This window comes from Balaenoptera physalus, assembly GCF_965194825.1.
Source record: "Balaenoptera physalus genome assembly, chromosome: 16".
NCBI lineage: Eukaryota > Metazoa > Chordata > Mammalia > Artiodactyla > Balaenopteridae > Balaenoptera > Balaenoptera physalus.
This window is the reverse complement of record NC_138898.1, coordinates 2,019,451-2,043,140: the sequence shown is the minus strand read 5'-3', so window position 1 is coordinate 2,043,140 and position 23,690 is coordinate 2,019,451. Positions and strand designations below refer to the sequence as shown.

Genomic DNA, 23,690 nt, shown 5'->3' with positions numbered 1-23,690 from the left:
TGTTAAAATGAGATCAGAGCTGAGGATAAATCCGGATGAAAGAGGAGACCTGGGGGCACGGGCTGGGTGGGAAGTGAGCAGAAAGCCTGGGGGCTCCCCGAGGCTTTGCACTTCCTCTGTGGCCTGCGGCGCACGCTTCTCCCCGAGAAACCGACAAGCGCGTGTTCAGATGGGGGTGGGGGGTTGTTAGCATGGCAGGGCTGGCGGTCACCGCATGAGTCCAGTAGAGGTTCGGAGCGTGAGAAGAGGGGCCTTCGTGAAGGCCGCGGTGGCCTCTGCAGAAAACCCCAGCATGTCAGGAACCGGGAGACGTCAGGAACAGGGTGTCGGGCTGCGGGTCTCCCACTGGCTGGCGTCCTCCTGCTGCCCGCCGCTGCCTGGACTTCACTCTGCTGCCACGGTGTAGCTCCAGACGCAGAACCGCATGGACGTGGGGGTGCTGTGGAACCACGGCCGGACGTGCGGGCACAGATGCCACAGGAGCACACGGGGCCTGGGGTCTGCACGCACGTGCCCGCAAGTGCCGACTGCTTCCTTTGGGGGTCAGGAAACGTCAGTCTTTGCAGCATCCGAAGGCTCAGCCCTGCAGCCCCCAGGCCACCGAGGGGGCGGCGGCGTCCGCCTCGGAAGTGCTCCCCGCCCGAGTCTGCAGGAAGACGCTCTGTATCACCCGTGTTGCTGCTGAGCTTGGTGGTGGGGATTAATCTCTGGGCTTTTAATTCTCTCCAGCTGGCAGGCAGGTGCCCAGCTGGGTCCCTCACGAGGTCACCAAGTCCGCGAGAGGGGAAGATGGGTGTCTCCAAGAGCATCCCAGCGGGCGGGCTCAGACGGGCATTCCCCCACACAGGCGGGAGTTCCGAGCCCAGCGGGTAATCCCCTCCTTCCCCGGGGAGAGGGAAAGGGGCCCTTTGGCAAGAGGACGTGGGGGCTTTGCTTCTCCGGGCCCCCAGGGGCCGTGTTAGGTCCCAGCCCTCGTCCGGGAGTCCTCCCAGACCCCACCGCCCGGCTCTGCCGGCCGCGGAGCCTGCTAGAGTGGTGCGTGCCGTCGTGCCTGCCCGCTGACGGACGTGCCCGCTCTACACATCCGGAGGGCAGCCAGCAGCCACGAGGAGGTGGTTTCTCTTCGGCGGTAATTCTCACCGCCTGGGATACACTCTTGGTCTGTCCTCAGGGCTCCTCTTACACTCCCGGGGGCAGGCCTTCCTTGAATCAGGAACCTGGGTCTTTACTCCCATCCTTTACAGACTTCTTGGCTGGACCACAAGCCCGCGAGGGCGCAGGGATGTCCGCCAGTGCAGGCTTGCTGCGTGGAGAGCCACCCGGCCTAGACCAGCTCCACTTGGGCGGGGTCGCAGCTGTCGCCCTCGCGGCTGTCTCGCCTGGATGTAGCGCAACACCGGCCCCACAGCAGGGGCTCAGGGTATGCGCTATGCGAGGCTTTTTAAAGCTGGAGTTCGTTATCTCATAGGGAACCAATGCCTTCCTCGGAGTGAATATCAGCTCCCGTTTTTTGTAAAACACTTTCAAAGGATGAATTCGTTTCCTAGAGCTGCTGTGACAATGTTCCACCAACGGGGCAGCTTATGCAACAGAATACGTCGCACAGCCTTCGGAGGCAGGCGTCTGAAATCAAGGCTTCCACAGGGTTGGTTCCTTCTGAGGCTGGAGAGCAGATCTGCTCCAGGCCACTCTCCTTGGTGTGCAGACGGCCGTCTTCTCCCTGAGACTCTTCACTCATCTTCCGTCTGTGCACACCCATCTGTGCCCAAATCCCCCCTTTTTGTAAGGACACCAGTCATATTAAGTTAGGGGCCCACCTTACTGCATTGTCACCTCATCTCAAATAATTACATTTGCAGAGACCCAATTCCAAATAAGGTCACCTTCTGAGGTGCTAGGGGCTGGACTCCAGTGTATGAATTTGAGGGGACACAATTCAGCCCATGAAAAGGGGTTTCGGCTCGGTCCTCCCTGGGGTGTCCCAGCACTGACCAGCTGCTGGGCTGTAGTTCCACCAGCTCAGCTTGGAAACTCGAGTGCTGCTGGGCATTGCCATGACCTCCAAGGGATGACCAGAGGACCCCCCTAGGCCACGAGAGTGCGGACCAGCCCCGAAGGCATCGAGGTCCCGGGGAGAGTCACGTGGGTGGTGAGCTTCATTCTGATTATGGGAAGTTGGACAAAAACAGACGCCAAACGAGGGGTCACACAGACCGGGTCTTCAGCACACAGATCTGGGGTCAGGCCAGTGGTTGGCGAGACATTTCCAGATTTGGAAAATCCAGGTGAACCCGGAACAGGGTCTTCCTCAGTCAGGAGAAGAGTGCTTTCCTTCTCATGCTGGGAGCTTGATGTTATCACGAAGGAAGGGGAGTTGCTCAGGCAAAACAGAAGTTCATTCAACTCAGCTACGCCTTGTCTCCTTGTTCAAACAGTGGCGGGCCAGTGGCCAGAGGCAGAGCCAGGCTCCAGGAGGTCTGGAGAAACCCTGTCTTCACTGGACAGAAACGAATTCTGCTGGACAGAAGTCAGACGACGGGAAGGAAGCATCCTTTTATTTCATTGTCATTTCCACCGTCCCCTCGGCTCTGTCTGGCCATCGCTGAGCTGAGAGTTGGCCCAGGAGCAGCTGACGATGCTCTGTTCCTCCCCCATGGGGCCCAGTCAGGCTTCCTGTAGGACAATTTCTGAGAAATGGATTTTATCGAGAACCCAGAACAGATGGCAGAGTAAGAGTGGCTTGTGATTACCCGCTTTGTGATCCTTGTGGAATTGGGCAGCCTGGGCGGAAGCTGAACTAGGGTGAATGAGGCAGGGACCATCCCAGCGGATCCCTCTGCCCTCCAGAACATTCCACACCAAACCCCGCAGAACCTTGATTTGTGAAAGGAGAGCAGGGGCCATCCTCCCAGAGCAGCCAACGTGGCCAATTCAGGTGCAAGTATTTGTACACTTTGTGGGTTGTGAGTCCCCACACCTGTTTCAGTGATGCCGTAACTGTTCCACTACCTTGATTCAGTTACAGCTGCGCAAAACGGACGCTTGTGGTTAAACGCATTTTTATTTATCTGAATGTGCACCTTAAAACCATGAAGGCTGTGCCTGAGCTGCAGCGTCCTGAGTGCTCCATAAAGTCGGGGACAGGCAGTGTGGCCTGGAGAAGGCCCAGGGCGTGTGTGCCCGCCTGCATTAGCGTGGTGTCTTTTCCAAAGCGCTTTGAAGGATTTTGCAACTAACCTGCTGTTCCATTTGATGGAAGTTTGGAGTTCTTGATCTACATCTGTCACTTTCCTCCAAAGCAGATAGGGCCTGGTTTTTCCCGACGACCTGTTCATTACACGAGGAGGTCCCCTAGGTGTGTGCCAGACGGGAAAGCATGTGCGTGCGTGTGCCGCGTGGAGGGCATTCAGTGGCTTCCTCTGCAAACCTCTGTGCCATACGCTGGGGGAGAGCAGCGATCACAGTAGACATCACCCCCTCTTGCCAAATGTTTGGGCAGGCGGGGCAGAGGGCTCACAGAACTACCAGGGCCATTGGACGCTGCAGATGCCGCAAGGACCAGGCTGACCATCAGGCGTGGTCCCGTCTTCTCCTTCCTCGTTGTGTCATGGAGCCCCTGCTTCATGCCGGGGATGGTCTACGTGCAGGAACCCTGACGTCATGGCGCTTCCTTCCGAGTTTGAGGAGACAGGTGAAAAACACAGGCAAAATGGAAGGTGGCAGTAAGTGTTACAGGGAAAGCGGGCCTGGCGTGGATGGACGTGGGTGATGTCTGAACATGGATGAAGGTGTCCTCGGAGTGCAATTCCATAGAGGAGCTGAGAGGGCAGCGTGGCTGGGAATGGGGGTGGGATGTGACCTTGCATTTGCGGAGTATTTAACCCAATCTTGAAAAGACGCCATTCGTGTCGGTGCCCACGAATCAGTGGGAGAAAGAGGAGTGAGGTTAGGGCAGGGGAACCCGAGCCTCTAAATCCTCCCCTTGTGTCCCCTCCCCCCACTCCTCCCGTGGATCTAAGGGAACAGGCGGGTGCGGTCATCTGGTCTACCACACAGGACTTGGTGGCCCCTCTGGACCCCGGACTGGGACATTCCCACCAGACCCTGTGCCCTGGTTGGCCTCCCTCCCCTAATCTTTTCCTTTGTGTTTTGATTTTAAGCACATCGGATTGGATGTGGATTTAAACAATATTTACTCAGAGCTGCTCTACCTTGTGTTTTGCCGTTGAAAATATTAATTGTGACCTTTCAGAACTCCCAATTAAACTCTTCCAATAAAATGAAAAGGTTGAACAAGCGTAAGCGGGGGCGGGAGTGGGAGCAGGGCAGATTTGTGCAGTGGGGGTGCCACATGCAGGGTCCTTGCCCCTGGAGTGGCCAGACAGGTGGCCACGCCCCTGAGGTCTGGGAAACCTGGTCTCTGTCCCGAGTGTGGAGAAAGGCTGAGTCCAGAGGCCCATCCTCCTGACCTCCTCCAAGGCCAGGCTGTGAGCCTGTCAGAAGCAGCAGAATGAACCAGCTGGAGATCAGGAATCAGTGACTGAAATTAATCTCCCAAGGTCATTGGCGTCCTGGCCATTTCACATGTGGACCGGGGCCTCTGGTTCTCCCTGTGTGGCCACCAAGTGCCCAGTCTCCACAGTTGCTAGGAGGGATATGAACGCTACAGAATCCCAGCCTCCTGTCCAACAGGGATGCTGGCAGGAGCTGCTTCCTCCCTCCAAGGGGTTCAGGACCAGCTTTCTCGGTGGAGAAAGAACACTGATGCTAATTCAGGTGGCTTGGAGTGGAAGAGGCCCGGTCGGCCAGCGATAGGGGCTGCCTTTGTTAAAGTGGGGTGTGCTTTGGGGCGACTCTCTGCCTTGCCTCCCGAGCAGCGCCTGCTCTCCTCGATGCCCAGCCTTGTCCTCGGAAGAGAGGACAGCAGCCTGCTTCTGAGCACAGCCAGCCAGGGGCTCAGCCGTGGACCTGGAATCCAGCGCTTCAGGGTCCAGGCAGACGAGGTCAACCGGGAGGGCAGGCAGCCGGGGCAGCGGGACAGGACGGAAGGGAGGGGGGCCTCTAGGTGGCTGGGCTCACGTCCCACCTCCAGCTGGTGGCTGCCGCAGAGAGGCCTGGGTGTCACCAGATCTTTGGAATTTCCCAGAAAAGCTGAAAATCTGGATTTTTTTTTAAAATGTGAAATTTGCCAGTACCTAATCTCTACAGCCTAGACCGGGGCTTCCCAGTCTCAGTACAGTTGTCACTGTGAGCCAGCTGATTGTCGTGAGGCCGTCCTGTGCCCTGAAGGATACTTAGCTACATCCCAGGCCCCCACCCACTGGATGCCAGGGACACACTCCCCAAGCTGTGACCCCCCCCCAAGATGTCTCCAGACACCGCCAGTGACCCCTGGGGGCCAAAATCACCCCCAGTAAGAACCAGCGATTTAGACTGTGAGTCTTCCTTTTGTGAATTCTGTAATAGACCAACCCAAAAGACCATATATGAGTTAATAGGCAGCTGGGCCCAGAAATGCACGGGGGGCTCAGAGGCTCCCCTAGTGCCCAGGTGTACCCAGCCAGTCACTGCCCCCCTGCCAGTCCCGTCCCCTCTGCCGGTGACACCTCAAGCCCAGAACATCCCTCTCCTGCCCAGCACCACACGGGCCTCATACCTACAGTGGGCCGGCTGCAGACAAACCCACCACGAGCTCTGGGACGTTGCTTCATACAGAAACGCTTGTTCCCACCTTCTTCCCAGGCTCCCTTCAGATCCTCAGGGGGGGCGGCAGTTACGGATCCCGTGAAATGAACAGACTACCGTTCAGCCACCTGGGGAGGCCATGCCCCTTCCAGCCAGAGAGGGGCGTGGCGGGTAACAGCCAGTCTGTGGGACCAGGCTTACCCCACACCGCAGTGAGCGGTCAGCCCTTCAGCTGCGGCTTGCGCGTTTTATGTGTGCAATATCGTCCTGCTCCCGGGCCGACCTCACCAAGCAGCAGGGGTCGCGGCGCTCAGAGGACCGTCCCCAGCAGCGTCTCCATCAATCTTGGAGCCCGTGGCCGACAGCCGTTCATGGAAGCAGCAGCTGTGTCCTCTCCTGCAACCTCAAGGGACCTTCCATCAGGAGACCCACCCGCATGGGGCTGGCTCTGACCCTCACAGGTCTGGACGGGGCATAAATACCAGGCGGATTAATGGTGGTGTTACCTGCAGTTCACCCCACCCGGGCTTGTGAGCCGGCATCTGGTCGTCTCCAACATCAGACACTTCAGCAAAGTTTTAAATTAGGCAGAAGCCTGCAGAGTGGCCAGGAGGCTCCATTTGCAAGGGGGCTGCTGGGCTCTTCTGCACACATTTGTGTCAACAATGAAAAACTGCATCACTAACGGCCAAATCAAATACCCTAGTTGTGTCAAGATTCCCCAGATGTGATGTGCAGAGCTCAGAGCCCCTTGTAAATTCCATGTTGCTTCCTCCCCTTAAAGACGCCTGGAGATTTCTCCATCACGGAGCACCAGCTCAGCTGAGTCCCTCACTTCCCCTCCGGGCAGAGAGCAAGCCCCCCCACTCCCTGTGCTCCCACCCCAGGGGTGGAGGGAGCAGCCCCCCAGGCTGCCGCTCTTCTCTGGCAAACCTCAGGTGAGCTGCTCCCCCAGCTCCGCAGTGGGGGTCCCAGGACCCTATCTCAGAGCTGGGCGGCATCAGTCCAGCCTTTAGATTTCTTGCTGATCAGAGGAGGCTCAGGAGGGACAAGGGGGCAACCCAGGCACCACCCGTGAAGCTCTGACAATCGGCAAAAAGCTACAGTCGGCCTCATTTGCAGGAGACCCACGTCTCTCAAGAGTAATGCGTGTGGACGGTTTTCATGTATTCGATACCATGAGGGAGAAAAAGGCATGTGACAAAAGGATGGTTTCTCGGGGTCAGAGAAAGTTTAGCCTCAGTGCGGGCTCCAGGGGAGGAAGGACAGACAGAGAGACTGGCCCAACTAGCAGCTGGGCTTCCAAAGCCAAGGACACGGGTGGTTGGGTCTGCGGGAAGAGACGTGAGCCGAGCCGGCGGAGCCCGTTTTCTCTCCAGTTCCACATAAAACGCACGCACTGCGTCACATTTAGAAAACTCAGGGCTGACTTCTCTTCATTGTGGTCGCAGGTCAGATGAACAGTGCACTTCAGCAGAACAGGGTCAGTCAGATGTTAATGGTGAGGCTCAGCCCCGAAGCACATCATTTGGCCGTCAGCTCTGGACTTTCCCTTGAGCTGCACCACCCAACGCGGACTCTGCATCATAAAGGGAAGCCGAGCCTTTTATAAAGACGAAGGGCATCTGAACCCATGTCAGCTGGTCACCACAGAGCTGTGATGGTCACGCCCCACATGCCCCCCAGCCTCCGACTCGTGCTGGGTGAACGTGTGATGCAAGAATGTGTAGAGTGATGTAAAAACAAATCAGAAGAGGGCAGCTTGGTGTCCTCACCTGCGTAGAGCACACAGCGTCCTGTCCCGGCGGGCAGTGGACAGGTCGCCCCATAAAAGGGGGGAATGAAGCAGGAGCAGTGAGCATCCTTCACGTGCTCATTCTGGGGACGCGCGGTGCTCAGAGGGATTAGGACCCTGGGCTCCAGAGCAGGCAGAGCCGGGATCGCCAGCTGCAGGGCCTGCAGGGCTGGGGGCTTTGCAGAAGCAGCCCACCTCTCTGAGCCTCCGGATCTTCACCTGGAGAAGGGATAGAGCTCCTGGGAGGCTATCGGGAGCTTTCACTGAAGCATCTGCACCGGGGCCGAGAATCTGGCTGCCCCAGGCCCAGATGGAGGGTCAAGCGTTCCCTCGGAAGCACCAAACTCAGCCATCATGGCCCGTGGAGAGAAAGCCAGGCCTGTGTGCATTTCATCTCGAGGAGACAGAGTCAGGGAATCCAGAATCAGGGCCACACGGCAGCGTCTGTGGAGCCCTTTTCAGAACCATGCCGGCCTGCAGCCTGGCCGTGCTCGGAGGGGGAGGTCAGCTCAGGGGACTCGCTCCCCAGGGGCCCGGGACGGCTCGGTGAGGCCGGCAGCCCAGGTCGAGCCCCCGTCCTTGGTGTCCAGCTCTGCTGGCCGCATGCAGCGGACGTCCCAGGGCTTCTTGCGTGAATGTTCAGTGCTACTGTTTTTTTCCTGCCCCATGGGTGCTCATAGCAGGCACCTAAGAGGTATTTGTTAGCTGGGGCGCCGTGGGAAGTGACCCCAGGAGAGAAGCCAGCCTCTGCTTTGAAGGCCTGACCTTGGTTTGCAGACGGGTGCGGGGGATGGCAGCTCGAGCTGGCGGGACCCCCGACTCCCGGAAATCCCAGGCTGGCCTTCCAGCTCCTAGACCACCGTGGGCCCCCTCTAGCCCCCTCTGGCTTTCCCCACTCCTGCCGAGAGTCGGGGACCCTCTCTCGCAGTTCCCCCCGAGCAGAGCTCGGGCCTCTCCTGTGCCAGTCGCCCCACCTCTGAGCAAACCGCGGGAGGACTCGCGGGCGGAACCCCAGGGGGCCAGTGACACCAAAGCCTCGGTGTGGGCCTGTGGGAGATGGGCAGCCACTGCCCCTGGGCCCCCTCAGTCCCACGAGCTGGAGGAACTCCAAGGCAAGGGGGTGGGGCTGGGGGCTGGATCCCTCTTCAGGGAGGGTGACGGAGAGTTTGGGGTTCATGTGGGTCAGGCCAGGCTGGGCTCCCAGGACGTGGGACCGGGTTGTCCCCAGCAGTGCCCACATCTGGACCCGAGCCTCGCTGCCCCCCACGCCTGTCCTCCACACTCCACCATGCACGCCACCCCCTCCACAGTTCTGAGTGCCCTGTACGGTGTCCTTTTTCTTTAATTCCTCTTCTCTCTTCCAAGACATCCCCACCGTCTTCATATTAGCCAGCCGGCCCTGAGGAAATTGCTGTGATGACTTAGCGGTACCCACTGCAGCCCTTCTATAGAGCTTCTCCTGACGGGCGGGCGCTGTCTGTGCAGGTACAAATGAGCAGGTGTGGTCCCTGTCCTGACCCTCTTTTATGGGAGGGTCAGAGGCTAAACATGTAATTCTGAGTACACAGAAAGCTGGAAAAAAAGGCAAATCCAGTGAAAATGAGATATGTATAATAGACGGTGCTAACCTTGTGTGGAACACTGTGTCTGTGCATAAAAGGAATGCGTAGCAATGCTGGTGTCATGCACTGGTGGAGCTAATTCTCACTAAAACGTTAGTGGTTGATAGGTTGAATGTCCTATTTCCCCAGGAGTCATTGTTTTTAATGGATAACAATTAAAATGTTGTTTCCTGATGTCAGAGGGTCTGTTTGCAGCCATGAGATTCCAGATGGTTCTGTTTGGCAGTGGCTGGTGTTTGTGTTCAAATGCTGGGGACGTGGGGTAAGGGAGGTGGGGCCTCTACAATGCAGAGAGCCCAGTGCCCTGGCCACAGGGGGTGTTCTGTGAAGGAGAGAAGGGGTGGGAGTCGGGAAGGGGTTAGGCCAAAGGGGTGCCCTCCGTCGGGGGGCGTGGCTGGGGTGTGGTGAGACCAGGAGAAGGGAGAAGCCTGGCCTGGGGCTGGGCTGTACTGGCCCCGCCCAGTGTGGATGGACTTTTCTGCCTGGCTTGTCCTCGGGGACGCACCCCCTTCTTCCGAGCGGTCGGTGGCTGGGTGTGTCCCGGGGCTCCCTCCCCGCGGCCCCTCTCCCGGCCCCTCGCTGGGGTCCCTACAGCTCCCTCGCTCTGCTCTCTCCCAACACGCCCAGCTCTGGCAACTTTCCAGGTGTTTGTTTTCCCTGAAACATGGATGGAAACTATTTAAACAGAAGCGTTGTAGAGGGAGAAGCTGAGAAGGGGCAGCCGGGCCTCCTCCTTGGCAGACGGGGGCTGCCGTGGGCTCTGGGACGGTCAGGGGTGATGTTGGGGACAGGATGTTCCCCCAAATCTGCCCATGGGTGCTGGACAGAGAGGGGGAAGGGGCATGTCTGTCGGCCGCCTTTCTGAGACCAGACTGGCCTTGTCACACCCTCCCGGAGGGCAGCGGAGCCCCTCTCGTCAGGGCTGCTCCATGGACGCTTCCGTGCCGCCCGCTGTGTGCCAGGCCCCGCACGTGGCCCACAGGGACCTGCCCCAGATGCCCAGGCTGGTTCACAGGGACCACCACCAGGGCCAGAGGCGGGCTGTCTGGGTGGAGGAGGAGAGAAGGTCCTGGATCGGGGGATCAGGGTTGGTATTTAGAGTATTTTGGAGGAGAATTGGGGTGGGGTGGAGAGGCCTGCCTTGCCCATCTCTTACTGGGAGCCCGAGCCTTCCCAGCCCGGAATTCCACCTTTCCATAGGAAGTGACCATATGGTACCACCGTGTTGTCGGTGACAAAAGTAACAAATCATGCCCCAATTTAGTGGCTTCCAAAGCACTAGACCTTGATTACTGCACGGCTCTGTGCCTCCCAAATGCGGGAGCGGCTTGGCTGAGCCGCTCTGGCTCGGAGCCTCCCGTGTGGTTGCAGTCAGGCTGGTCCCCCGATGGCCTGGCCAGGCTCGGGGATCCACTTCCAACATGGGTGACTCACACGGCTGTCAGCTCGAGGCCTCGGTTGCGGGCCACGTGGACTCTCCACCGGGCTGCTTGGGCATCCTCGCGGTGTGGCGGCTGGTCCCCCAGAGCACGGCGTCCCAGCAGGGTGGAAGCCGCAGTGTGCTTACGGCCCGCACTTGGAGTCCTGTGTGGTCGAGTCTGTCGCATCTCTAGAGCCCTGCTTCGTGGGGAGGGAGGTCCACCAGGACTGGCCACCATCTCTGGCCTGGCTGCCTCAGTGGAACTGGGAGAGGGCAACTGATGGCGTGTCTGCCCGGGCGGCCCCGGGGGCTGGTACGGTGGGAGATCCTCCTTTGCTCTCACACCCTCTCTGGGGGTCCTGTCCCTCCTCCTCGGCTCCCCACCCCAGCACCTCTGCCCCTGGGTCAGGGAGCCCTCCACATGCCCCAATCTCAGTTCAGGGACACGTTTGCTGGGTTATTCCTACTGTGGTGACCCCTGACGTTATGCAACATGATGCCTGTGAGAGGATTACCGCACAGAAGCTATAATCCAGGTGAGGGGCCTGGCTGGGGAAGCGGGCTATGGCGTCTGCAAGGGCTGCTGCCCAGGGGAGCGGGCGGGCAGCTCAGCTGGGTGCATCGCCTGCCCTGCGCCTGAGGACCTTGCTGACTCAGACCCGGGCTCCACTTGAGGGGCCCAAGCATTGCTATCACCCGCGCACAGCCGTGGCTTCAGAGCAACAGTCAGGAAGAAAACCCAGTTGGAAGGGCCTGCTGCAGCCCACGTGTGCTGAGACACATGAGCTTAGTGCGGCCAGCAAGGCATGTGGATTTTTTTAAAAAGAACTCATCTTTTCAGAGAAATTTTAGGTTCACGGCAAAACTGAGTGAACTGTGGAGATTGCCCATCCATCCCCTGCCCCACACGCACAGCCTCTCCTGTTAATCACATCCCCCACCAGGCGGTACCTTGTCGCAATCGATGGACCTACATTGACACATTATCATTACTCAAAGTCTGTAGTTTACATTAGGGGTCACTCTTGGTGTTGTACATTCTGTGGGCTTGGACAAATGTATGATGACGTGTATCCACCTTTACAGTATCATACAGAGTAGTTTCACTGCCCTAAACGTCCTCTGTGCGCCGTCTTTTCATCTCTCCCTCCCCGCTAACCCTCTGGCAACCACTGATCTTTTTACTCTCTGTATAGTTTTGCCTTTTCCAGAATGTCATATAGATGGAATCATACAGTCTGTAGCCTTTTCAGATTGGCTTCTTTCACTAATAATATACATTTAAGTTTTCTCCGTGTGTTTTCATGGCTTGATAGCTCCTTTAGTTTTAGTGCTGAGTAATATTCCATTGTCTGGATGAACCGCAGTTTATTTATCTGTTCACCTACTGAAGAACGGCTTAGGTTCTTCCAAGTTTTGGCAACTATGAGTAAAGCAGCTTTAAACATCTGTGTGCAGGTTTCTGGGTAGACGTGAGTTTTCAGCTTTTGGGGGTAGATACCAAGGAGCACAATTACTGGATCGTGTGGCAAGAGTAGGTTTAGTTTTGCTAGAAACCTCCAATCTGTCTTTCAAAGCGGCTGCACCATTTTGCATCCCCACCAGCAGTGAATGGGAGTTCCTGCCTCTTCTCATCCTCACCAGCATTTGATGGTGTCGGTGTTCTGGACACTGGTCATCCTAATAAGTGTGTAGCGGTATCTCGTTGTTTTAATTTGCATTTCCCTGATGACATATGATGTGGAGCATCTTTTTCATATACTTACTTGTTATCTGTATATCTTCTTTGGTGAGGTTGATGTTAAGGTATTTTGCCCATTTTTTTTTTTTAAATGGGGTCACACATACCAAGTACCAACTGCAGCAGCTGGCACATAGGAAGCTTGATGTTTTGTTTTGTTTTGTTTTTAATTTATTTAATTTATTTATTTATTTTTGGCTGTGCTGGGTCTTCGTTTCTGTGCGAGGGCTTTCTCCAGTTGTGGCAAGTGGGGGCCACTCTTCATCACGGTGCGTGGGCCTCTCACTGTCGCAGCCTCTCTTGTTGCGGAGCACAGGCTCCAGACGCGCAGGCTCAGTAGTTGTGGCTCACGGGCTCAGTTGCTCCGCGGCATGTGGGATCTTCCCAGACCGGGGCTCGAACCCGTGTCCCCTGCATTGGCAGGCAGATTCTCAACCACTGCGCCACCAGGGAAGCCCTGCCCATTTTTTTAATTGGGTTGTTTTCTTATTGTTGAGCTTTCAGAATTCTTTGTGTATTTTAGATAATAGTCCTTTATCAGATGTGTCTTTTGCAAATATGTTCTCGTAGTCTATGGTTTGTCTTCTAATTCTCTTAATATTGTCTTTCTCAGAAGTTTTTTATTTTAATGAAGTCCTACTTATCCATTATTTCTTTCATGGATCATGCCTTTGGTGTTATATCTAGAAGTTGTCACCATACCCAAGGTCACCTAGATTTTCTTCTATGTTACCTTCTGGGGGTTTTATAATGTTACATTTTACATTTAGGTCTGTGACTCATTTTGAGTTAATTTTTGTGAAAGGTGTAATGTCTGTATCTAGATTCATCTTTTGCTTCTGGAGGGATGTCCAGTTGTTCCAGGACCGTTTGCCGAAGAGGCTATCTTTGCTCCATTGTATTGCCTTTCCTGTTTTGTCAAAGATCAGTTGACTATATTTATGGGTATCTATTTCTGGGCTCTTGGTTCTGCTCCATTGATCTGTTTGTCTAGTCTTTCACCAGTACACACTGTCTTGATTACTGTGGCTTTCTAGTAAGTCTTGAACAAAGTCCCCTGACTTTGTTCTTCAATGTTGTGTTGGCCCTTCTGGGTCCTTTGCCCCCTCTCCATATAAACCTTAGAATCAGCTTGTCAATATCCACAGAATAACTTGCTGGGGGGGGGTTTTTTTCAGCTTTTTTTTTTTTTTTAAACTTTGGGTTTATTTATTTTATTTATTTATTTACTTATAGCTGTGTTGGGTCTTCATTTCTGTGCGAGGGCTTTCTCTAGTTGTGGCAAGTGGGGGCCACTCTTCATCGCGGTGCGCGGGCCCCTCATTATCACGGCCTCTCTTGTTGCGGAGCACAGGCTCCAGATGCGCAGGCTCAGTAATTGTGGCTCACGGGCCTAGTTGCTCCGCGGCATGTGGGATCTTCCCAGACCAGGGCTCGAACCCGCGTCCCCTGCATTGGCAGGCAGACTCCCAACCACTGCGCCACCAGGGAAGCCCCTTGCTGGGGTTTTGATTGGGATTGCAATGAATCTGTAAATCACGTTGGGAAGAACTGACATGGTTGTTCTGACAATATTGAGTCTTCCTATCCATGAATATGGAATATCTCTCTGTTTAATTCTTCTTTGATTTCGTTCATCAGAGTTTTGCAGTTTTCCTCATATAGATCTTAAACATATTTTGTTAGATTTATACCCAAGTATTTCATTTTAGGGGGTGCTAATGTAAATGGTATTGTTGTTAATTTCAAATTCCACTTGTTCCTTTCTGGTATATAGGAAAGTGATAAACTTCTATCTATTAATCTTATATCCTGTAACTTTGATATAATCGCTTATTAATTCCAGTTTTACAGACAAAAACAGTTTTATTTCTTTTCTCCCATTCAATATACCTTCTATTTCCTTTTCATTAACAAGGACTTCCAGTATGATGTTTGAAAATCAGTGATGAGATGGGGCATCTTTGCCTTGTACCTGATCTTAGCGGGAAAGCTTTGAGTTTCTCATCCTTAGGTATGATGTTTGTTGTTGATTTTTTTGAGACAGTCTTTATTAAGTGGAGAAGGATACCCTCTATTCCTGGTTTACAGAGAGTTTTTATCATGAATGGATATCAGATTTTTGTCGCATTTGTTTCTGCATCTATTGATGTGATCGTATGATTTCTTTCTTTTTTAGTCTTTCGATGTTATTAACCGATTTTTCAACGTGGAACCAGCAGCCATGCATACATGGGATAAACCCACTGAGTCATGGTGTATAATTTTTGTACACGGTTGGATTTGACTTGCTGATATAGTCTGGGAATTTTTGCATCTATGTTTGAGAGTGCTGATTTTTACCCAAACCAGAGGTGCTGAACCCTGAGCTGGTCCAGACTGCCCTCCTCCTTACCCAGTCCACTGGCGGCTCAGGCCCCTCTGCCTCCTAATCAGGTTGGAAGGCAACTGCCCTCTTTTCTGTGCCGTGGCCCGGGTTGAAGGCACCTTTGTCCCCACCAGGGTGACGCCTGGCAGTGTCCACCACCCTGCCACGGCCAAGGGGCCCGTCTCCCTGCGACACCCTGGCCCCGGGGTCCTCGCCTGGTTGCCTCTTGTCCCAGCCCCCAGTCCAGCCTCACACGGCCCTCGCAGACCCTCCTCTGCCTGGAGCCAGCTGCGTCCCCAGGTTTGTGCAGCCCACCCCTTCCCCTCCTATGGGTCTCAGCGAAATGTTGCCTCTTCCAGGTAGCCACCTGGAATCCCCCAGCTGAGGCCCCCTTGTTCTCCCCCCTGGCTGCACGGCTCTGGCTGCCCCGCCCTCACATGGGGCAGTGCCGCCTTTGCTGCGGGCACTTCTCGGAGTGGGATCACAGACGGCCACTGGCCCCCAGGCTGTTCATTACAGAGCAGGACCAGATAAGCATGCAAGTCGAGTGAGCATTTAAGAACCTGCAGCAACACCTGCAATCTTTCCCTGGTAGTTCATCTTTCCTGCATTTTACCAGAGTATCAGCATGGGATGGAGATGGAATTAAAAACCAAAACACTGGGCTTTCAGCAGGATGGATGGGGCAGTGCGGAGTGGGCTTTGCCCTGAGCCTACCTTCTCCCTGCACGCAGGCTCCCTGGGGTGGGGGCAGGCCCGGGATGCCTGAGAACACGTGCAGGAGGCAGGCCTGAGTAACAGATGACCGGAGCCCCGGTACCCGCCGCCCATCACCCCTGCACCTGGACTCCGTGGCCAGCTGCCCACGTTATGAACCCGAGTGTGCCTGTCCCTCTCTCCAGGGAGCAGGAGCAAATTCGTGAGGCTGCGGCCAAGGCCGGCCACCTCCCGGCCAGCTGCTGTCCGCAGATTCGATCAGGGCTGTCAGGAACTTCAGCTTATTACTCTCTAATGACGCGTTGATGCTGCCAGCTCATCACAGGGTGAAAGAGGAGCCGGGCAGCGCTGGTCCTACGGCTTCCTGAGGGAGTGAGGGCAAAAGGGCGCCGTGAATTGAGACATTTTTGGCGATGCCCCCCCCAGAGGCTCTCGGCGTCTTCACAAGCCCAAAATAGCGGGTGCGGCTGAGAGGGAGGTTCGTCTCTTTTTTCTTTTTTCCACAGATGGCACAAGCTAATTATTCTCATTTGTGTAGCACCTTACACCTCTGTAGGCTTTTCTCAAAATGTTGGGAAACAGATGATCACGTCTGCCTTTGTAGCTGTGTGAGAGCTTTTCCCTTAACAGGATCGGGCAGGACCATCTGCGTATTTAGTGGAAAGTTTGCCACCAGCAGCGAGTTTAAAACTTTGAAACAAGGTCTGAGCAGGGTGTTTCTCACCTGTGCGTGGGCTGCCTGGGAGGGGCCAGGACGCCGTCCAGAAGGCCAGTGGGGGGCCTCCTACAGCCCTCAGCACTTCTCGGCCGGCTCACCTTGCCTGGGCTGATGATAACCAAGCCAGAGAACGTTCCAGAAAAAAAAACGGTGGTTGGAAGTCCCTCTACTGCCAGCTGGTCCTCAGACAAGTGAGCTCGCCTCCCCGAGCCTCAGCGTCTGGGAGAAGTTGCAGCCGACGGGCTCCCAGGGCTCCCGGTCCTGGGAAGTGAGGATGGGGCGTGTGGGCCCGACGGAAGGTTCCGGAAGATGAAAGGCAGCACAGGAAATCTGCAGCCACGCCAGGCCCTCCGTCTCTGTGCAGCTCCCGGGTCATCTCTCCTGTGGCAGAGAACCCCTCCGGGCCAGCTTCAAGTGCACGTTTACGCAATTTGTCATTAAAGCAGCGACATCGCCAAGGGAACTCACAGCCCGCCTGCCTCTGGGGCCCTCAGGCTGCAAGGGTGGCAGCCTCAGCAGGAGCTGGTGGGCCGTGGCGAGGAGGAGAAGGGGCCTGGGGGGCGCCGGTGTGGACAGAGTCGCATTCATCCAACACGTGTTTACACAGTGCTGTAGATGCGAGGTGAGCCAATTGGCTCAGGCTAACAGGGCACCAGACCCTCATTCATTCACTCAACAAATGTTTGCTGAGTGCCCACTTCGTGTTGGGGACCGTTCTTGGGTGCTGGAGACGTGAAGGCCAGGACGGCGGGCCTGCCCACGGGGAGCGGGCATTAGATTCCTATGGCTGCTGTAACGAAGCACCACAAATGCGGTGGCCTAAAGCCATATCCGTGTGTTACCTGATGGCTGTGAGGTCGCATGTCCAAAATGGGGCTCCAGTCCCCCCCATGCGGACAGGGCTGGTTCCTTCTGGAGGCTCAGGGGGAGCAAGTCCTTGCTCTGCCTTCTCCAGCTTCTAGAGGCCGCTCCTTGGCTCACAGCCCCTTCCTCTGTCTTCAAAACTAGCAGCACAGCATCTTCCGATCTCTCTCTGACCTGCTTCCCTCATCACATCTCCTTGAACTCTTGACTTCCTGCGCACCTCTCATCAGGACCTTGTGATGACATTTAGGGCCACCTGGATGACCCAGGATCATGTCCCATCTCAAGATCCTTAACTGAATCACATCCGAAAAGTCCCTTCGGCCCTGGAAGGTGAGGTATTTGCAGGTTCTGGGATTAGGACATGCGCCTCTTCGAGGAAGTTATATATTTTTTATGTTAATGAACTAATGGAAACAAATAGCAGAACCATCTCTGGCTCACAGGGACAGCCCTGGGACTTGTGACTGAGCAATTAAGCACCACGAGAGGGATGCTGGGAGGTTCTGTGCCACCAGGGTCCACTGAACAGAGTCGTGCTCTCATGTGGCAACCCTGGCCCCGTTTCCTCATCCTGACATTTCAGAGCAGCCTAATGTCTCCTCTGTCTGGGCAGACGCACAAAATATGCCCAAAAGGATGCTTTTAAAATGTACTCTGCACAGCCTGACAAAACACCTGCACCCACGTCCCCGGACAGTTGCCGGGTTCGAGGCCTGTGTAAGCTACGGTTTTAGGGCGCGTCTTAGGATGCCGAGGTGGGGAGGCCACCCTGTCACAGGGCAGGAAGGTTGAGGTCCTGCTGCCCTCTCCAGGGGGTGGAGGGGAGAAGGGCTGACGCTGCCTGGGGCCCCGGCGTCTTACAGAGCCATCCTGGGGAGGCACAAACCTGCCCCTTCCCCGAATCCCTCGCCCCTTTCCTGTCTCTGTTCTTCCTGGCAAGGTGGGACCACGGGAACGCGGGCCCCCTGGGAGTTTGAGGAGACAGTTCAGGTGTGACAGGAGGAAGGCTTCTCTTGGTATCGACCACCAAACACGGAAGGAGGAGCGACTGGGCACCCTGTGCTGGGGCAGTGCCCGGACCGCCTCGCCCTGCATCCTGGGCTGCGCCGCAATCCTCACGCTCCGGGGTTAGACGCGCCACTGTGTTACCTGTGCAGGTGTCGCCAGGTGACCCAGGACCTCAATAGAATATTCACGTTAATCCAAACAAGAGCGGGTGCCCGGAGCTGTGCGAGTTGCTTGCCCCGTTCAGCCGGCCAGTGCTGGATGCCGGAGCCCAGCCTCGGGTCCACGCCCCTCCTGCTGCCCTGCTCTCCAGGCAGCACCCGGGGAGGTCGGATCTCATCATCTGCTGAGTCACCATCCCCTACAAGCTGGGCAGCGAGTGTGAGATGCTGGCGGTCCCTGGAACTCGCACGGTCCCGTCTGGGCCCTGCCCTGGGTGGACCCCAAGTTCTGCAGGTGCGAGTGGCTCTCCCCAGGATGAAATCGGATGGAGAGAAGGGCCCTCCGATAGGAAGGGTGGCAAAAGTGGGGGGTCAGTATCCAAGTCCTCAGTGTTACCTGTGGCCAAACGGGGAGCTTCAGTGGGTTCCTATCAGAGATTGTTTTTGAGTCTTGGCCTTTTTTTTCATTACTAACGCAGAGAAAGATGCAGCTCACTCTTTGGTGCCTGAACGTAAAAGAACAGCTCCGAGCTGTAGCCTCATTGCAGAATGTTCCAAGGTACAAGTCAGCCACGAGGCCTGTTAGGTTTTTATTCCTCACTTTCAAAAACACAAGCTGTTTCTCTCCTGGAAGAGTATGTAATGTGCGAAAACATTAGGGATATTGCAAAATGGTTGCATGAAATAACTGGAAATATTTCACCAAAGCATTAACCTTCGCTTGCTGCCCTCCCCTCCCAACCCAAGGAGAGATGAAAATTTCTCCGAGTCTTTATCTCGTGCCTCTATATAATTGCTGCTTTAAATCACAAAAGCCTTTAGAGTTATGAATGCAGAATGTGCAGAGCTGTATTTAGACGGTGCTCACCTACAAAGCCTCCTGATCCAGGCCCCCCACCACCCTCCCCGGCCCAGAAGAGAAACAATGGGGAACGGGCGGGACATCGGCGGGCGACCTCAACCCCAAAGTGTTTGTGAACATCCGCGGAAATGTTGTACGACAAGCGGGGGCTCATGTCTTTCTGTTGGTGTCTTTGTTCTTTCTTTCTGAAGGATGGATAATTCCTGGGAGTTTGTGTTTCACTCATAATTGTTTTTTAAATTAAGGTACACTTTGCAGCCCTGACTGCTGAGATAAAGACGTGGCTGGTGGGGAAGCACCTTGCTTTTGTTAAAAGGAAGAAAGGTGATAAGACACTGCGCTCTGGTTACTTGCAGAGCTTAGAAATCAAAGCTACCCCTGTGCATCTTGTTGTAAAAGCCATTGTCTTGTTCTTTCGTCTTCCTTGCGTTTCTCTCGGTCACAGAAGGGGAGGCTGGGAGTGGAGAGCAGACCCTGGAGCTGCGGGGAAGGTGCACCAAGAGTCTTCACCAGCTTCCTTCCACCCCCGGGCATAATTGTGCTGGGCTTGCTCTGTGTGCTACCTCATTGAATTATGGCAAAAACCCTTCAAGGCGGAGGTTGTCAGTTCAACGTGGTATCTCCCGTGTTGCAGTGAGTCCATGAGTCTGACTGTGGGCTACAGGCTCATGCCTCACGGTTTGAGGGTGATTGTGCTGCGTCAGATGTGGAATCAGAGAGGTTTAGGGAGAGCTCCAAGGCCACACAGCTCGTGCCGCTTGCTTCCAGACCTCAGATCTTGGCAAGGCAGCTCGCCGCACTCTTTTGCACCCTCCACGGTTGGTGCACATAGTAGGTGCTGATCACATAGTAGGGACCCTGAGATGAACTGCAGCCTCCTGCCCAGGACTTTCTCTTTTCAGCAGCCAGAAGAGTCTAGTCCAAAGGCTGCCTTTCTCTGAGAGATGCCTTGTCTTTCCAAGGAAAGTCCAGAAACTTCTTTCGCCGTACTCTACCGTGCACTCGGCAGGAGCGAGGCCCACTGGGGACAGATTGCGTTTGGGCCGGGGCAGTGGGCTCGGTGGGCGTGACAGCCCTCTGCAGGCAAAGGTTCGGCCAGGCACGGATGACGCCAGGGGCTCGCCCTCTGCCTCCAGTCTTCCCCGTTCTCATTGCCTAAATCATCTGAAAAAAATCATTCCTGGTTCATTGACCTTTCTGCAAATTTTAATTTATACTCAGGAGTGAAATGTCACATAATTTTTATGCATTTGGCTGAGCTTCTCTGCCAATACGTTAAAAAAAAAAACAATTCCTTATCAAGATTTCATGTCAAACTTGTACAAAGGGTAATTACCCCGGGATAAACACTGCATTTGCATACAGCTCGTTGGGCAGGGCCCTGGAAGGGAGCGTTGGAAGGTCTGGGGAACTGGGGCAAGGACCGTGCGCGGCCAGGATCCATCGCCTCCAAAATGACTTCATTGACTGGCTGTTTTTCCTGCCGGGGTTTAAGCCACCACAGTGTAGCTCAGGTGGGCGGGAATCTGCAGAGACATTTTCCGGCAAGACCCAGCCCAGCGCCAGGCTCTCTCCCCTGGCTTTGGGATTTAATGGCCAACACTATCCATCGGCCTCCATCAGAGAGACGGGTGAGAAAGAGTGGGCAACGGCTCCCTGGGCCTCACCTTTCTGCTCAAGGTGAGAAAAGTGTCAGCATCACAACCTCCGCTTTCAGGGATCTTACAGTCTAATATGAGAGAAAGAACAAACAGAAAAGGCAGGGAGATCAGGAAGCCTCTGCCAACCTGCGCGCCCCAGGCTGAGATGAAACGGCAGTGGTTTTGGAGGCATCTGTTAAACCTGTTTCCTTAGATGCAGGACTTGCTTTGGGCGTGTATCGTTCTAATTGCCATTTTGTTTATGGTAGAAGAGAAATCCCAGCTGGGGATGCTGTGACAGGTCTGTGCTGGGGCAAGGGTCTCACTCGAGACACCGTCATTACCTCGGTTGCTACGTGCGTGTTAACGCGTTACTGACAGACTCCGCCCTTCTTCCTTCGTCCCACGGGGTAGGACGTCGTTCCCTCCCTCCCGGGCAGTTAGGACTGGCCTTGCGCTCTGCTTTGGCCAGTGAACCAGGAGCAAGAGCAAGGTGCCTCCCTCCCGGGAGGGAACCAGGGAGCCATTGGCCCCCATTTCTCAGCAGCAGATGCTCCCAGCTTGGCGATCACGGAAGCAGAAGAAACCTCTCTCAGGATTCCATAGCACAGAGCCTCCCCACTGGCCCACAGCGGCAGGTCAGGTGCTTTGGGAGCTGCTCCTTGCTTCGGCATAACCCAGCCTCATGCTGACTGATACACCCTGAGTTCCCAATATGCATCTCTTCCAATGGTAATAGGAATGGTTTGGGTCCAACCGTTTTAGGCCATACAGTCCCCTGGCCCTCGCAGGACCTCCCAGGCCCCTGGTCTCTAATGAGGATTTCCGAGAGGGAGCTACAGTGTGCACCGTGGCCACAGATGTGAAGCCGTGTTCCTACCCCTCCCCCACACTGGCCCTGGACCCGTGGCCCTAGGCATTCTTTGGATGGTGATGTCGTGACCAGTAAATAATGTGCTCCTGCTTCCTTAATGCTCTTCAGAAGCGGGATTAGGACCAGAGACAACCAAACAGGAGTCTCGGGTCTTTGCTTCCTTTGGGACGGTCCCTGGCCACGGAAGGGGATGTTTGGGGAAGACGGTTAAGAGGAAGAATCGTGTTCTTTCTTTCCGTGTCCTGGTAGAATTCACTCTTCACCACCGAGCGTTCCTCGTCATGAACCTGGCGAATGTTTCCCTAGGTGCCGACCATCAGAGCCCAAAGTATGTCAGAGGGAGGCCCATCCTGGAAAGCGCTCAGAGCGCACCGCGTGTGGCCCCGTCCCTTCTGAAGAACTGCTCTGTGGTGCCCTGCAGGGCCTTGTGGAGCCCAGACCGGCCCAGGGCAGGGGGGCCCCAGGTCTGTGGGGCTGTCCCTCTGCCCAGGACGTCTTAGCCTGGTCGGATTAGCTCCTGCCTTCCTTCAACCCCTGCCCGGGATCCTCCGCCACCAGGATCCCCCCTGGGCTCTCCCAGCACCTTGCACCCCGGAGTCCCCAGCAAGCTGCCCCCGCCTGAGCGCCTGGCTGCATTTGCTCAAGGCCCACCTGGCCCCAGAGGATGTTTCCGTCCTTGGTTGACAGGCACCCCAAGGGTTTGCTCGTCTCAAGGGGGTCCCCAAACATCTCAAAGCCAAGTGTGACATGAATGCGTCCAGAACGAGAAAGCTCTGATGAGGGAAGACCCAGGGGGAGGTTGCCGGCCGTCGGTGTGATTGAGAGGGGGAGGAAATGTGTTCACACTTCCTGAGTTCTAATTCCTTTAGAAAAATGTTTGGCCGCCGACCCACATGTGTTTGCAGAGGGAGCAGCTGGTAAAGTTCAGGGGCGGGTTTGGATCCAAACGGAGACTGAAGATGTGCCCGGCGAGTGGGGCTGTCAGACGCCAGGGGCCCCGAAGCCGGTGCAGGAGGGCGGCCCGGGGGCTCTAGGCTGTCCCGGGCTGTCCCTCCCACTCACAGGGAGCGACCCCTCCCGGGGTGACAAGTGTGCCCCCATCTCGGCACTGGCGGCCTCAGGTCGGGGCCAGGACAGCTGGGCAGCAGCCTGGGTTCAGACCCCACACCCTGCCCGGACTCCAGGGAAGGCCTCTCCCTCGGAACCCTGGGTGACCCTGGAATTTGTGGGCTCAGAGAAATTGGGAGGAGGCCTCAGGCTTCCAGCCTCTGGGTGCCCGCTCCAGGCCTGTGAAATCCGCAGCCATTTGCCCACCTGCAGCCTCAGAATCACAAGTCTTTCTGGATCACAGTGGTGGTTTCTATACAAATGAAGGTCGCTGCCCTGGAGACATCTCAGGTCCCTCCCAATCACAAGCAGAAGCGGAGGGGGTCGGGGCCCATCCCGTGGCCACGCTGGCCTGGGGTAAGCGGCCCAGAAGGAGAGGTCCCTTTAGCACCTCTGTGGGGGGTAAATGAGTTAATGTGTGATCTGCGTTCTCAACTGTGCGCGGTGGAGGGGCCCTGTCTGCGCCAGCTGCCCGGGGCTGCCCCCAGCCATCACACATGTGCCCGAGTGCGCACACCACTCCCTGGTGTGCGTGAGCGTGTGCCCCTGCGTGTTGCTCTGCCGCCGGCCCTCCTCCACTCACTGCCAAGAGCCCCTTCCGATGTCCCCGTGTCCCGAGCCTCCTGGCCACCCTCGCCCTCTCCGCGCCCGGTCTGCCTGACCAACCGAGCCGCCCGGTGACACCTGCCCGTCCCTCGGCTGGAACGGCAGCCGCCCGAGCTGCACCAGGCTTGGCTCTGCCCACAGTGTCTCCCCTTTTTGGAGAACAGGGGGTCCCCGAGGAGCCCGTGCCCGGCAGAGAGCAGCGTGCGAGGGGTCAGTACGTGGATGGACGGATGGACAGATGGACGGGCACAGATCATGTGTCTGTTCCTTTCTTTGCCGGGTGCCGCGCGCACTGTCCCCATGTGAGGTGCCCCCCTCCCCCCCCGGCGCTGGGAGGGGCCGCGGCCAGGAGGCTGATCCCACCACTCTGAGCTGGAGTTGCCTGGAGTCACACGGCCAGACGTGGTCCCTGTGGTCACCCAGAGCCGCCCTCCCGAACCTTAACCCGGCCTTAAATAGCATGTCCTCCCTAGATGTTTGGAACAGCCTTGCGAGAGCTTTG

At 56.0% G+C, this 23,690-nt stretch overlaps 1 protein-coding gene and 1 long non-coding RNA gene across 13 annotated transcripts in view; one reads left to right on the top strand and one right to left on the bottom strand.

The window, feature by feature from the left end:
• LOC309644564 overlaps nt 1-12,726 on the bottom strand; it is a 684,610-nt gene extending 671,884 nt beyond the window's left edge. The window contains exon 1 of the long non-coding RNA XR_014254490.1: nt 12,550-12,726. This is a non-coding gene — a long non-coding RNA (uncharacterized lncRNA). The remainder of the gene's footprint in view (nt 1-12,549) is intronic.
• Nucleotides 1-23,690, top strand: part of CDH4 (cadherin 4) — a 569,973-nt gene that overhangs the window by 366,198 nt on the left and 180,085 nt on the right. The window lies entirely within an intron of this gene.